General features: G+C 37.5%; 2 long non-coding RNA genes across 2 annotated transcripts; both read right to left on the bottom strand.

Annotated features, from left to right (window-relative positions):
- Window positions 1–4,534: 4,534 nt before the first annotated feature.
- LOC311089395 lies at window positions 4,535–7,396 on the bottom strand. The gene is made up of 2 exons (XR_014607685.1): window positions 7,251–7,396; window positions 4,535–5,900 (listed from the first exon to the last, which is right to left on the bottom strand). It is a non-coding gene; the product is annotated as an uncharacterized lncRNA (long non-coding RNA).
- A 1,858-nt stretch (window positions 7,397–9,254) lies between these two features.
- LOC311089708 lies at window positions 9,255–10,291 on the bottom strand. The gene is made up of 3 exons (XR_014607747.1): window positions 10,135–10,291; window positions 9,908–9,970; window positions 9,255–9,709 (listed from the first exon to the last, which is right to left on the bottom strand). It is a non-coding gene; the product is annotated as an uncharacterized lncRNA (long non-coding RNA).
- Between the last annotated feature and the right edge of the window lie 2,594 nt (window positions 10,292–12,885).

Raw genomic sequence — 12,885 nt, 5'->3', positions numbered from 1 at the left:
AGCGAGCTGCACGATGTATCGTCTTCTCCCTCTGACACCACAGACTCAGGAGAGTCAGATCCTGATTTGGATGTGGCACCCTCATCATCCTCTCTAGCTTCCACTGAAGGCGAGGAGGATTCAGAGGATCCTGGATCTGGGTGGATTGGGAGAAATGGCGAAGTGTGGTTTTCCACCAACGCGGAGACAACTCCCTTTCTTCAGCCTGCCAACTCCCGTGACTCCAGGGCCGACGTGCTATGCCATCGCAAGCGTCCAGAACATGGATTCTGTGTTCAATCTGTCTTTTACGGAGTAAAAATAGGAGGGGAAGGCGATGATCCCACAGGCAACGTGTGGACTCCCCTCTGGACCTGTAGACGCCAGCCAAAATCAGTAGCCCCCATGTAGGCACGGAGATCTGTGGAGTCCACCCCGTTTCTCATTGTGCGGCGCCCATGGAGGTTGGTCATGCTGACAATGAGGTCAATCATCTCCTCAGTAAAAAAACGAATCCGTTGAACACAGAATTCATGTTCTAGATCCTTGCGATGGCATAGCGCGTCGGCCCTGGAGTCACGCCTCTGACAGGCTGAAGAAAGGGAGTTGACTGAAAACCACACTTCGCCATTTCTCCCAATCCACCCAGATCCAGGATCCTCCGAATCCTCCTCGCCTTCAGTGGAAGCTAGAGAGGATGATGAGGGTGCCACATCCAAATCAGGATCTGACTCTCCAGAGTCTGTGGTGTCAGAGGGAGAAGACGATACATCCTGCAGCTCTCTGGAAGGGTCAGGCTGCATAATCATCTCTGAAACTTCACTACAAGTCAAGCCCTTTCTCATGTTGCTTGCTGCTCTTCTCACCATCAAATGACCAGTAGGCTTGCATGCAAGTGTTTAAATCCACTTGCTTTGTATTTGTTTAGTCTGCATTTCTCACCATCAAAAGGCAGCAGATGCATAAATACACTTACTTTGTTTTTGTTTACTCCATGTAGTTCTGAGAGCTGAGGTGCATATTTTGATTTTCTCAGACGCATCAAGGTGAGTACACACACACACACACACACACACACACACACACACACACACACACACACACACACACACTTTATTATGCTATTATACTCCATATACACTCCATGTAAAAGCCAGAAACTAAGCTTTTTTTTTGCACAGGCCTATCTAAAGGGTTAATGGTTCCACCTGGTTATCAACAGTAAAAATTACAAATTTTACCTCTTCCCAACAGGGAAAACCACCAACAATCAAAAATGCATGATTATATGGTGTCATGGCTTTGCAATCAAAAAATGTGGTTATAATGGAAGTCAATGGGGCAAAAACAGCCACAAACAGTAAATGAGGGAGAAAAAGTTAAAATCTGATGCTGCACAAAAACTAACAATGCATCAAAACTAATGTTGTTTCTAATCTTTGACATGTCCAAGACTGTGATAAAAGGTAAAAAAAAATCCAGTCCACAATCACATTTTATATTGAAAATTAGTCATTTTGTGTTTTTTTTCCCCCAAATCAGTGACATCATTTACGAATTTGGCAATTAAAGAGTTAAAATCCTGAATTTTTTTTAAACATTTAGTATTTTTGAGCAGGACTGAGGCTGATTAATAGATTTATGCAAAAAAAATTGAAACAAATATTTATCTGATACATTTTTACAGCAGTTTAAAGTAGTGGCTGTTTTCAGCCACAAACATAACGAAAGGTTGTAAATTTAAACGATGCACAAGGGTTAAAAATATAAAAAATAATACAAAGAAAAATAGTGAAATTTTGGGGTTAATATGGAAACGACAGTTACGATGGTGAATACACATTAACAATAACTGTTAATGAAACATGGAAACTGCTCCTCCTGGTGAATAGAATGGAAATCATCCCTGCATTGCTTTTATTTCGGGTAATTTACAACGTAACGGCATGCATGCTCGTAGTTTCTTTTGCACTAGCTTGATCAGTGAGGCGATACAGCGCGCGCCGCTGCATTTGCGCGTGCAATTGAGTGTGCGCTACGAGAACAGTATAATGGCTGACAGGACAAGAAAGTCCGTTTTTCTGAGGTGAAAAACTTTATTTCAGCGTACACTTATGTCACTGCCTGGTAGTTCCTATTGTGCTGGGTTTTCTGAAGTAGTCATGATTCGCATAACATAACATGCTCTAAACACGCACGCAGAGTGGAATAGGAGGAGCGGGGGCGCGGGGAGCAAAGATCACAGCGCAAATTTGAACTATATCCATATATGTGATATGGTCTAATTCCATATCGCATTTAAAAAATGTATCGATATATTTTTTATATCGATATATCGCCCAGCCCTACAAGTGTGTCCATGGTAACTGAAATATAGTTCTCTACCTCAGCGCTCAACTGTAGCCTGACATGCACTTTCCGTGAGCAGTAATTGAAAACCCGGAGTGGACCATCAGCGAAGTGATTACAGAATGCTTAGAGTGGAGAGAGGAACGTGCTTTTGCTCCACTCCAGGCTTTGATCACATCCCCCTCAGCAGGGTGAATACACCTCGTCTTTCTTTAATTTAAGACCTATTCAAACTAAAATTAAGACATTTATTACACTATTTGAGAAATGAAAGCCTATTTACGGCCTTAAAATTATGAAAAGTGAATTTAAGACATTAAGGACAGACTGGAACCATATTGACGGAAATCCGTCATAGACTTGCTGCAATTAACGGAAATCCGTCGTAGCGACGGAGAACTTTAATCCCTGCGTTTAGTCGATAAAACTCTTCTGCAAAGGATACGAGATGGTCCTCACTGCAGAACATGAAATCCAGGGGGAGGAGTTGGATCTAGGTCCAACTCCTCCCACCTTATATATATACCTAAACCTACCCATCTCCACCCCCTGATCCCTAAACCCACCCCTAAACCTACCAATCTCCACCCCTTAGATCTGGATCCAACTCCGCCCCCTGGATCTCGTGTACTGCAGTGAGGTGCTACTGAAGGATACACCAGTGTATCCTCGCTCATGACTCCTCGGGAAGCCTCCTTACTCCTCGATCCTCGCCTCCTCGCGGTGCAATTAGAGAACTGAGATGTCCTTCAAGATGGCTGAGCTCGATTGGTTTCCGGGTTTTCTTTTAAGGGATACTGCACCTGTACTACAAGTGAACTTACAATTATACAGTTTACTATTTTATTACTTTTAGTAAACAATTTTAGTTTATGAAAGTACACTTTGAAGTATACTCTCAGTAAACTACAAGTTTATTGCTTTTATACAAGTATACTTGTAAGTTTTCTTTAGGCGAACATAACATCATACTTATAGTTTACTATTGTATTAATATATTATTGATTGATTGATTGATTGATAGACTTTATTAATCCCACACTGGGGAAATTTCTGTGTTACAGCAGCTCAAAAATAAAAATAAAGTAAGAAATACAAAAATATAGGGAATGACACTTTTGACATTTTTGCACTTTAAGTATACTAATGTCCCTATTTAGGTATTATTATTGTTATACTTGAAATATATCTTTAACTGTGCTTTTAACTCTTTCCATTTAAAAACATTTTATTCTAGCTTCATGCTTCCTTTTTTATCAACACTTGAAAGTGGGTAAGTTTTATTTAAAAAGTAACATTTTAAACAAAAAGCTGACACGTTTCAGCTTTTCAATCTTTTCAGCAGAATCACGGTTTTGTCAAAGACTGCACCCGGATCAAATGTCGATGATCAAAAACATAGATGGAGTAACGTTAGATCGAGTCCATCAACACCACCAAAGCTTTAGTCGTTAACCCTTCCTGTGTCGACATTTAATCCGGTAACGTCAGGCAGTTTTGAACTTACATGCTGTTTAATGCTTGTTTGATGATCCCATTATTTTATATTTTATATAATCTTACATCACCTGTCTCTGCATTTTCTTCGCCTGTGTGTTTTTGATCCGGAGTCTGTACTAGAAGATGTGTAATAGCGCCCCCTACCTTATAACAGTGAAAACATGCATAGGCGGAAAATTCAGTGGGGAAAGAGTGAAGTAACAGTTAGCTAGCCTACATAAAAATTCAGATACTCATAATTAGGAACATATCTGTTTTCTTTATACATGTAAAGAATTTTTTTTTTTATTAGTTTCATACAATGTATGTATCTTATCTTACATATAATTTATATTACTTATCTTACATATAAGACTGTATGTAAAACTTTAATAGGCTACTCAAACAAAAGAGTAAACACATCTACAAGCTAAGCATACTAATTATACTTTAAAATAGGTAATATAAAAAAGATATTTAAGTATATCTCGATCAAAAGATTGACTATACATGTATAGTCCAAATATACTTTTAAGTCAAGTATACTTAAGTGTAATTTTAAGTTTATTTCTGAGAAGTACATAAAAAGCATTCTTATTTTTAGTTTAAATGAAGTATACTATTAATAAACTGAAATAAGCATAAATAAATGCTCAATGTAGCCAAACAAATGAGACCATAGCAATGAGACAAGCAACAAACAAAAAAAACACACACAAACTAGACCTTTTTTTTTTTTTTTTTACAACATACTTTATTTAGGGGAAGTTACCGTGTAGCTCATTAGAACGTTATGCATTCAGGCAGACAAATGCACAGAAATCCATCTGCAATCATGACATTCTCAAGAACATCACTGTAAAAACTAAATGCATCACTTTCTAATGATTCCCTGCCACATAACCAAGAATCTAATTAGTGCTCAATAGGATATGAAGGCCTCTGATGTTGTGTCACATCTATTAGGCTTCATTTCGGGGCTAGACCTGTTCTGTATGAGATCATATCTCATTACAGGTATGTTACATATGTTGTAACTTTTGTTCAACAGCACTGCAAAAACACCTGTGCGTGAGATTTAGCAGTGTGTCATATTGTGTAGTTTAAGTAAGGTATCTGAACCAGTGGATTCAACGAAGTCAGCACAACTTGCAGAACCGTTGTGCCTGTGAACCCTATCCTGGTGAACATGTAATCTCGCTATTAGCATGCTCTCTATAGCCGAGTGAAGTGAGATAAAGAAAAAATAATAATAATAAAACAGTGGGCTTTTACCACTGACCCTGATCCGCTGCTCCAGAAACCTTCTGTTAGTTATACTGGAGAGCTTTGAATCAAGCAGCCATAGTCTGAATATATCCTTACAACAAATACACCTGGGCTTCAAAGGGGCATTGACCTCCCAAATGTGAGCAACATAGTACATCCATTGGTACATTTTCAAAATGCCCATCCAGCCCATCTCTGTTTGTATTTTAATGGATTTTTGACTACTGTAGACCTGTTGCAGAAACAGTCAGTCCTGCTGAAATAACTTGGAGTCATGTGCGTTGCTCAACGGCACAATGGTGATTGAGGACGATTGTGATGACAGAAATAACTGGCTCACATCTTCCAACCTCTGGAACAGCAGCTCTTTATCCATCAGGTCATCACCTCTCCATGTACATTTCATTCTTCTCTCCATGGTTTCTTCAGGGTTGCACAAACAGACGCAAAAGCAGAGCCAGTCTGAAGAAAAGCGATGGTGCTGCCACTGCACAGCGGGTAAGTTGCGAGGTCCATCGTTCCTATGGAGGATCATGGTCTACGTGTCAGGTTTGCCATGGACACACATGGCGCGGGAGGTGCTTGGGTTGTGACATTTGTCACAAAAAAGAAGCTGTGTGTTTCTTTGGCTGCTGCTTGCTTGTATCAGCAAGTACACACAGTTCATGGATCCAGCGTACTATTGGGTCTTTCTCAACACTGGCTGCATCAAGGTCTGAAGCAGTTGCCTACCCTTGGCAGCAGACAATTACTCCAGCACCTCCATCATCTTCATCATCATCATCATCTTCATCATCATCTTCTTCACTCCCCTCGGAAAAGACCTGTTGACGCAGGACAAACACGGTTGATTAGATAAATCCCATGTAAAAAAAAAAAGTTCACTCAACTTAACGGTACACTTTATAACTTTTGCCGCATTAGTGGTTAATAAACTGCATGTGTCTTGCGGAAGAACATTGTAGCCGGAACTATTTGTCTCTAGTCCGCAGGTGCTGGGCTACTCCGCAGCAGTTGTCGCCCCGCCCAGTCTAAAATAGTCAGAATATATAAACACTTATTATAGGCATACTAAAAAAAAAATTACATAGTGTACCTTTAACTTATAGTTATTATTTTGCTTTGCCTTAGTTAAGTTGTATGTACTTCAAATATTATGTATTTTCAACTTGACAAGTTATTGTCAAATCTGGCAGCCCCCACTCCATATATACACAGTACTTGATATCGGCCTGGTGAACGTGATTTCACCAAGTACCACATGTTCCTGGATCAACATCTTTGTTGATCCTGGAACAACTTTCCAATCAACCAATCAGATTTGAGGAACAAGTTTACAGTTTATGTCAAGTTTAGGCTTAAAACCAGGGTGAGGTGCTTCAACATCAGTGTTATTCACCTGTCATTTCCCTCTGATTTTAGGGAAAAGTTTGGATAGGGTTAGGTTTAGGGGTAGGGATAGGACTATTAAAATTTTGGGGCAGGAATGTTAATCCAGAATATGTTGATCCAGAAACATGTCTTACTTGGCAAAATCACGGTGACCATATAGGCCTATACAGAGAGAGCAAGTACAGTCAGTTTTCATACATGATAGATAGATAGGAAGACATTTAAGGAAGATTCTAGAGTCACCCCATCTAAAACATGAGAAAACCTCTGGCACACCCTCTTCAACAACTACAGGGGTGGGGTGAACACAAAACAAACATGAACTATGAGTTTAAGATGCCACACACAAACAAAGGATTAATATATATATATATATAATGTAGTATCTGTTATAATAGGCTATTACAGCAGAAACTATTGTGTCAATTATTCCAACGAGACAGATTAATGCATATGTCCTTAAAAGTATGTTATCTGCAGTAAAGTTTGTGAATGAAAAATGTGAAAGACAACCTAATGTCAAACCTAAAACCATACGTTGTGTGATTCAAAATGGTTGCTGAAGTGGGAAAGTTAGGCTACTTTATAATATAATTAAGAAAAATGCAAAATCCTACTAGGCTACACCTCTAACATAAACAGTATTGCACATCTGACATCACTTCAAAAATCATGTATTCGATTGTTGTCACATATATGGACCATATCATTGAAAACTTGCATACTTAACTATGAATTCACAGGTTAGACAAAAAATATTAACAACAAACCATAAAGCTTACCATTCTGTTGATTTGTTTAAGCTTCAGAGCAGCAGCAGAGTTCATGCAGAAAGAGATATTCCTCCGTTATTTATACTCTTCCTCCAGAAAACGGATCACACCTCATCAGAGAACGCCCATGTCAGCAGCCAATTCGGTGCAGACACTCGATGTTTTCACAGAAACGAAACTTTGCTTGTGAGGGAGTTTCCGAATCATGTGAGGGAGTTTCCGAATCATGTGATTTATCACATAACAATTCAGAACACGGCTGTATGCTATTATTATGTAAGATAAGCAAAGACAGGCTTGTTGACATGATAGGAAGAAACTTTGAGAGCAATTAAGATTCTATTCTGTCACCCCACCTTAAACCTATAACACACCATTTTAGATAAACACGTTCCCTACAAAGGTGAGTGAACAACACAAAACAACATTTACATTTTACATTTATTAATTTAGCAAACAATTTTATCCAGAGCCACTTACAAATGAGGAACACAACTAATTTATCATAAAGAGGCCATACAAGTTCAGAAATCGTTTAGAAGCTAACAGGGAGAGATTAAGAAAAAGTGAAAGCATATGGGAATATTTTATTTATTTATTTATTTAGCAGGATGCAGTTAAGTGCTGACGGATCTGTTCTGCTGTTTCTTGAATATGATTAAATGATTTTGTGATTCTTACTACAAGACTATGGAAGCAATATTCAATTTGAAATGTAATATGCAAAATGACAATGCAATATGTAAAATGGCAATCCATTTCTGTATTTACATTTACATTTTCCATTACATTTGTGCAACGTTTGGTGCAAAATGAGAATGAATTACATTTGCCATTTCATACACTAGTTTTAATATGTAAGTTGAATACATATTTCAATGCTTTATAAGTTGCAAAATTAAAATGAAAAATGTATTACAGAAATTATTAGATATGTTTAATATGTTTAAGCAAAAACTGTAGCAAAATGATCATTTAAATGTTATTTTTCTTAATTGCATTTACATTCACAGTTAAGACACTTGCGATTGCATTTTCATTAAATGCCCCGCAATGAATGTAGCAAAATTTCAAATTGAAAATGGATTCCGAGCCGATCACGTTCCTGTCCCCTCCCTCCCTGTCAATCACTGCGTGAAGTTGGTCCCGCCCACTCCCGTCATGTCAATCACTGCGTGAAGTTGGCCCCGCCCCCATCCAATGCAAAACGTCGGCAAAATAGGCTCAGTCGTTTTTGCTTCGTTTGTGATGGTTTGTGCTGTAGCCTACATTTTTTTGTTTGTGCTGCTTCGCTTTTTTTTTTTTAGATAGGCCTATTAAAAGAATAGTTATAGGCCATTCTGAGGTCACCCAGCCCCCAACATGCTCCAAATAAAATAGTCTCGTTCGTTTGTGCCGGTTAAAGTTTTGTTTGTGCTGAACTGTATGCCTTTTACAAAGAAATTTTTTATTCAAAATACAACAAATCCCATTAATTTTAAATTGTTAAAATTGTAATTGTTAATTTACGTGTGAAGACTTTTTTAATTAAATAGGCAAAAAAAAAATATTTACAAGGTAGATGTAAACAAAATCTTAATAGCTCAATATATCCCTTCTTATTAAATTATATATTGTGTTTTGGTAGTGACACATTTGGGGAGAGGAAAATATTCTAAAACTTGTTGAAAATACAATATGAGAATTAACTGCACAATTACTAGAAATTTGTACTTTGAATATTATACAAATTGCATGCATACAATATATATATATATATATATATATATATATATATATATAGCCTATATATAATTATTATAATATTATATATTATTATATATATTAGTGCTGTCAAATCGATTAATCGTGATTTATCACATCTAACATAAAAGTGTTTGTGTCATGTGTGTGTATATATTATTATATTTATATAATCCCTAAAAATATTCCCATATTGGCCTATACTGTAAGATGTGCTATCGTTAGTAAACACATCATAAAAAATGCACAAAATAAACACAGCACAATATGGACTTTTGTTGCGGATTTTGCTCTTTTTATTTAGTTTTTTTTTTTTTTTTTTACATTTTGTTCCGGGGCTTTTGTTTTATCAGCTGGGCCCCGGACCAACCGAACCAAGCAATGCAGAAACCAAAGGTTTCACCAAAAAAGACACTTCTTCATTTAGTTCACTTTTCATTTGTAGCATTATTCATGAGACGGCAATGTTAAAGAGGTTTCTTGGTTCACTTTTAGCATTACATTCATTGGTATGATTTTTTTCTGGTTGGTTCTTCACTTTGTATAGACTTTGTTGTAGACTTGAGGCTTCACGTAAGATGTCAGGCTTCGCAGCGTTACGGTGCTGGCCTCTGCGCATCTAGACACCAACGCAAAACAGAGAGTTTCCCCTCCGAATGTTGCTGGGCCAGATGACCCCGCCCGTGGCAGCGAGGATTTACATGAGATCCGCCTCCTTCATGATGCTACAACAAACAATAAAACCATTCAGATACAGGAACTGCAGATGGTGTCAAATACCAACATGTACAATTATATAACAATATTGCATTTGAAAGAAGTCATTTAGATGTAACATTGCGATGTTTGTTTGTTTAGTTCACTATAATGTCTTTTACAGTATAGCTAAAAAAAAAAAAGTTTGAAATATCTGGTATACTCACACATTAGTGTGACGAGATCACTCAAGGTTTCATGGCGTCTCCCACAGAGGAACCACCATAGACCTGTTAAGAGGATTCAGATTCCAGGTTACACAGCGACAACCCACCAAAATAAAATTTGCATTACAAAATCCTTTCATTGTGAAACACTTTAAGAAAACTTTTTCTAAGTTATTCATTATTCATAACATTATTCTAAATAATAATCTTGAGAAATGATCTCTTACCCTGTTGATCCATCAGCAAGAGGCTCTCATAAAGGACAGATCAATGTTTGTCGCTGTAATTTATACTGGTAAATTGTTACCGCCCTCAACTGATCTGAGAACTGCTGTTGCCCTGGTTTTCATAGGTTTCGATTTCTCGGTAAGTTTCTGTTCTTCTGTCTGCCCATCCCTCTACAGGACGGGTTTGTTATTCTTGGTGAATGACACAGCATTTTTGTTAATACTTCATTAGTTAATATAACATCCACTAAAATTAACTCCTCTTTGCTAAGATTACACATTTTTTCTGACTGTTATGTCCCAGGTCATATATTTATTTTTGTTTTATTTTATTGGGAATGTGTGTGTTGTATTTCTACTGCTGGCTAACAGCCTGCTGGGAAATGTTGTTTTCTTGCCTGTTTTCCAGCGCTTCTCCCTATCCTCTAGAGGAGCCTGTATTTAAGCAGAAGGAACTGGTTGTGCAAAGAAAGACACTGAGCTATATTGTTTTAAGAAAACCTGTTGTTCCTGCTGTGGTGGCAGCCAAAGTTGACGTGTTGTAGTTTTATTGTTATTGATTGAGAAGCCGTAGGGAGGTGGGTGCTATTTTTCTCGGGTTTATAAGGAAGTCAGGAAAGAGTTTTGTTGTTTACTTGATAGATTATTTTGACTTTCATACTCCCAGTTTACTTTATCTTTGTTATTTTGGCCGTATCCCCTCCTTGAGCTTCTTTACTTGTTTCTTTTGAAATTATTGTTACTATTATTATCAACATTTTTATCATCTGCAAAGACACTTGAGAAGTATTTAATTTGTGTGCTGAGTGGTGGTGCAGTCATCTCTCTTATTTTCTTGCTCTTTTGATCTCGTTGGTACGTTTTTGATATATACCGCCCAATCATGCCAATGGGATGTATCACTGACCAATTGTTTTGCATTCCTTTCTAGGATCAGAACACTTTTGTTTTATTATAAATATTGTTTGAGAATATTAAAAATTGGGGCTGGTAGAAATCTAGCTTGGGAAATTATTTCAACAGCTCTCAAAAATTTAAACGGTACTTGCCAGTATTAGTCATTTCAGTAATAGCCTATTACAATAAGGTTACATTTGCATTAGCATGAATAAAGAACGAAGAATACTTACACCATTCATTAGTCTTAATTGGTCATGACACTTTAAAAAGGGCCGTGCACAGAAGATGCGGAATGTTTTTGCAAAGATGAATGGAAAAATACTCCCAAGTTAAGATGTTCCAAGCTGATAGACTCATATCCAAAAAAAGACTGGGTGCTGTAATAAAATCAAAGTTTGCACTTATTCAGTAGTTCTTATTTTTAATTTTTCTCTGAAATGTGTCACTTTGGTTTTCAGTGGCATTGCATAGGTTTTCAGTGGCATTGCATAGATAATTTTTTACAATAAAGGCACAAAAGTTCTGATATGATTTTTACATCACAAAAACATTTACCGGTATTAACCATTGTTGTTACAGTAAACTAAAACTGAAAGCTAATTCAAAATATGAATAAATACTAGAATGGTATAAAATAATACCAAGTTAACTTACATTTTATGGACCTTAAAGGTATAGTGGAGGATTTTCTTTTTCCGGGTGGATCATCAAGACTATTGGTCCTCCTAGTTGTCAATCATTCTGGTGATATGTTTACGTAAGGCCGTAGTTTTCGCTTTCTGCGCATGCATACTTTCAGGTGTGTATGTGTGGTGAGCTACGGTTTCAGCCATTCATTGAAGCTCGCCCGTTCTCACCGGGTTTTTTCAAAATGTCTGAGGGTCGCAAGAGAAAAAGTGTTTACGAATTGTATGACAAGAAGAGAAAGGCCTCTGAAGAAAGAAACAAGACCAGAGTGTTTTTGGGAGAATATTTCACACGCTGGCATGCGCTAAAAGCACAGGTTGGGCTTCCCACTGATGCCTCAGTCGCGAAGTTTCTACTCGACAGGTGAAGTTTGGCATGCTATTTGGAGAAATCCATTTAAAATCACTGCTAGTAAAAGTTAATGTAAGCTATGATGCTATCCCTGGCACAAGTCACGCACTAGACTCGTGCATGCTCTCTCGTGCACACGTTTAATAGGCGTTCCCTCTCGGGAGCAGGTAGAGTGTTGCGCATGTGCATTTTTTCAAAAAGTGGAGAGGGCGGTTCTTTTCTAAAATTCGGCGAAATCCTCCACTATACCTTTAATTAGAATGCTTTCATTTACCCCAAAGTCTTCAAAATGGAGCCAAACAACATGACATAGACTATAAAATATTAAACTATTGGCTAGATCAGGGGGGAAAAACACACACAGACAAAATATGTTTTACATTTTATTAAGAGGGAGTTGCCTGTAGCACATTAGCACATTCACAAAGACAATTTTTAAAAATTTTGTATTTGAACGAAGAACTAATGTCCCTATTGCTACAAACCAAGTACTCATTGAAAATCTACCAAATAGAGTACCAAAACGGCATTAGCAGATTCACTTCTGGCTAGATCTATTGGTCCTTTGATTCGGACAGTTTTGTATGAGATAATTTCTCAATACAGCAACTATAAGTTACCCAGTGTTGTGTAACTTTTGTTTAACAGCACTGCAACAGTGCCACAGTTAGTAAGATATTTGATCCACCGGATTACTACCAGGCCAGTCTGTATAATCAGAGCCTGTGAACCCTACACTCATAAAAATAAAGGTTATAAAAGGGGGTTTCGCAGTCATGCCACAGAGGAACCATTTTTTGCTCCCTAAAGAAC

Source organism: Abramis brama (assembly GCF_963993115.1).
Source record: "Abramis brama genome assembly, chromosome: 9".
NCBI classification, from domain to species: Eukaryota; Metazoa; Chordata; class Actinopteri; order Cypriniformes; family Leuciscidae; genus Abramis; species Abramis brama.
The sequence above is the reverse complement of the archived record's forward strand: the minus strand, read 5'-3'. Positions and strand labels throughout refer to the sequence as shown.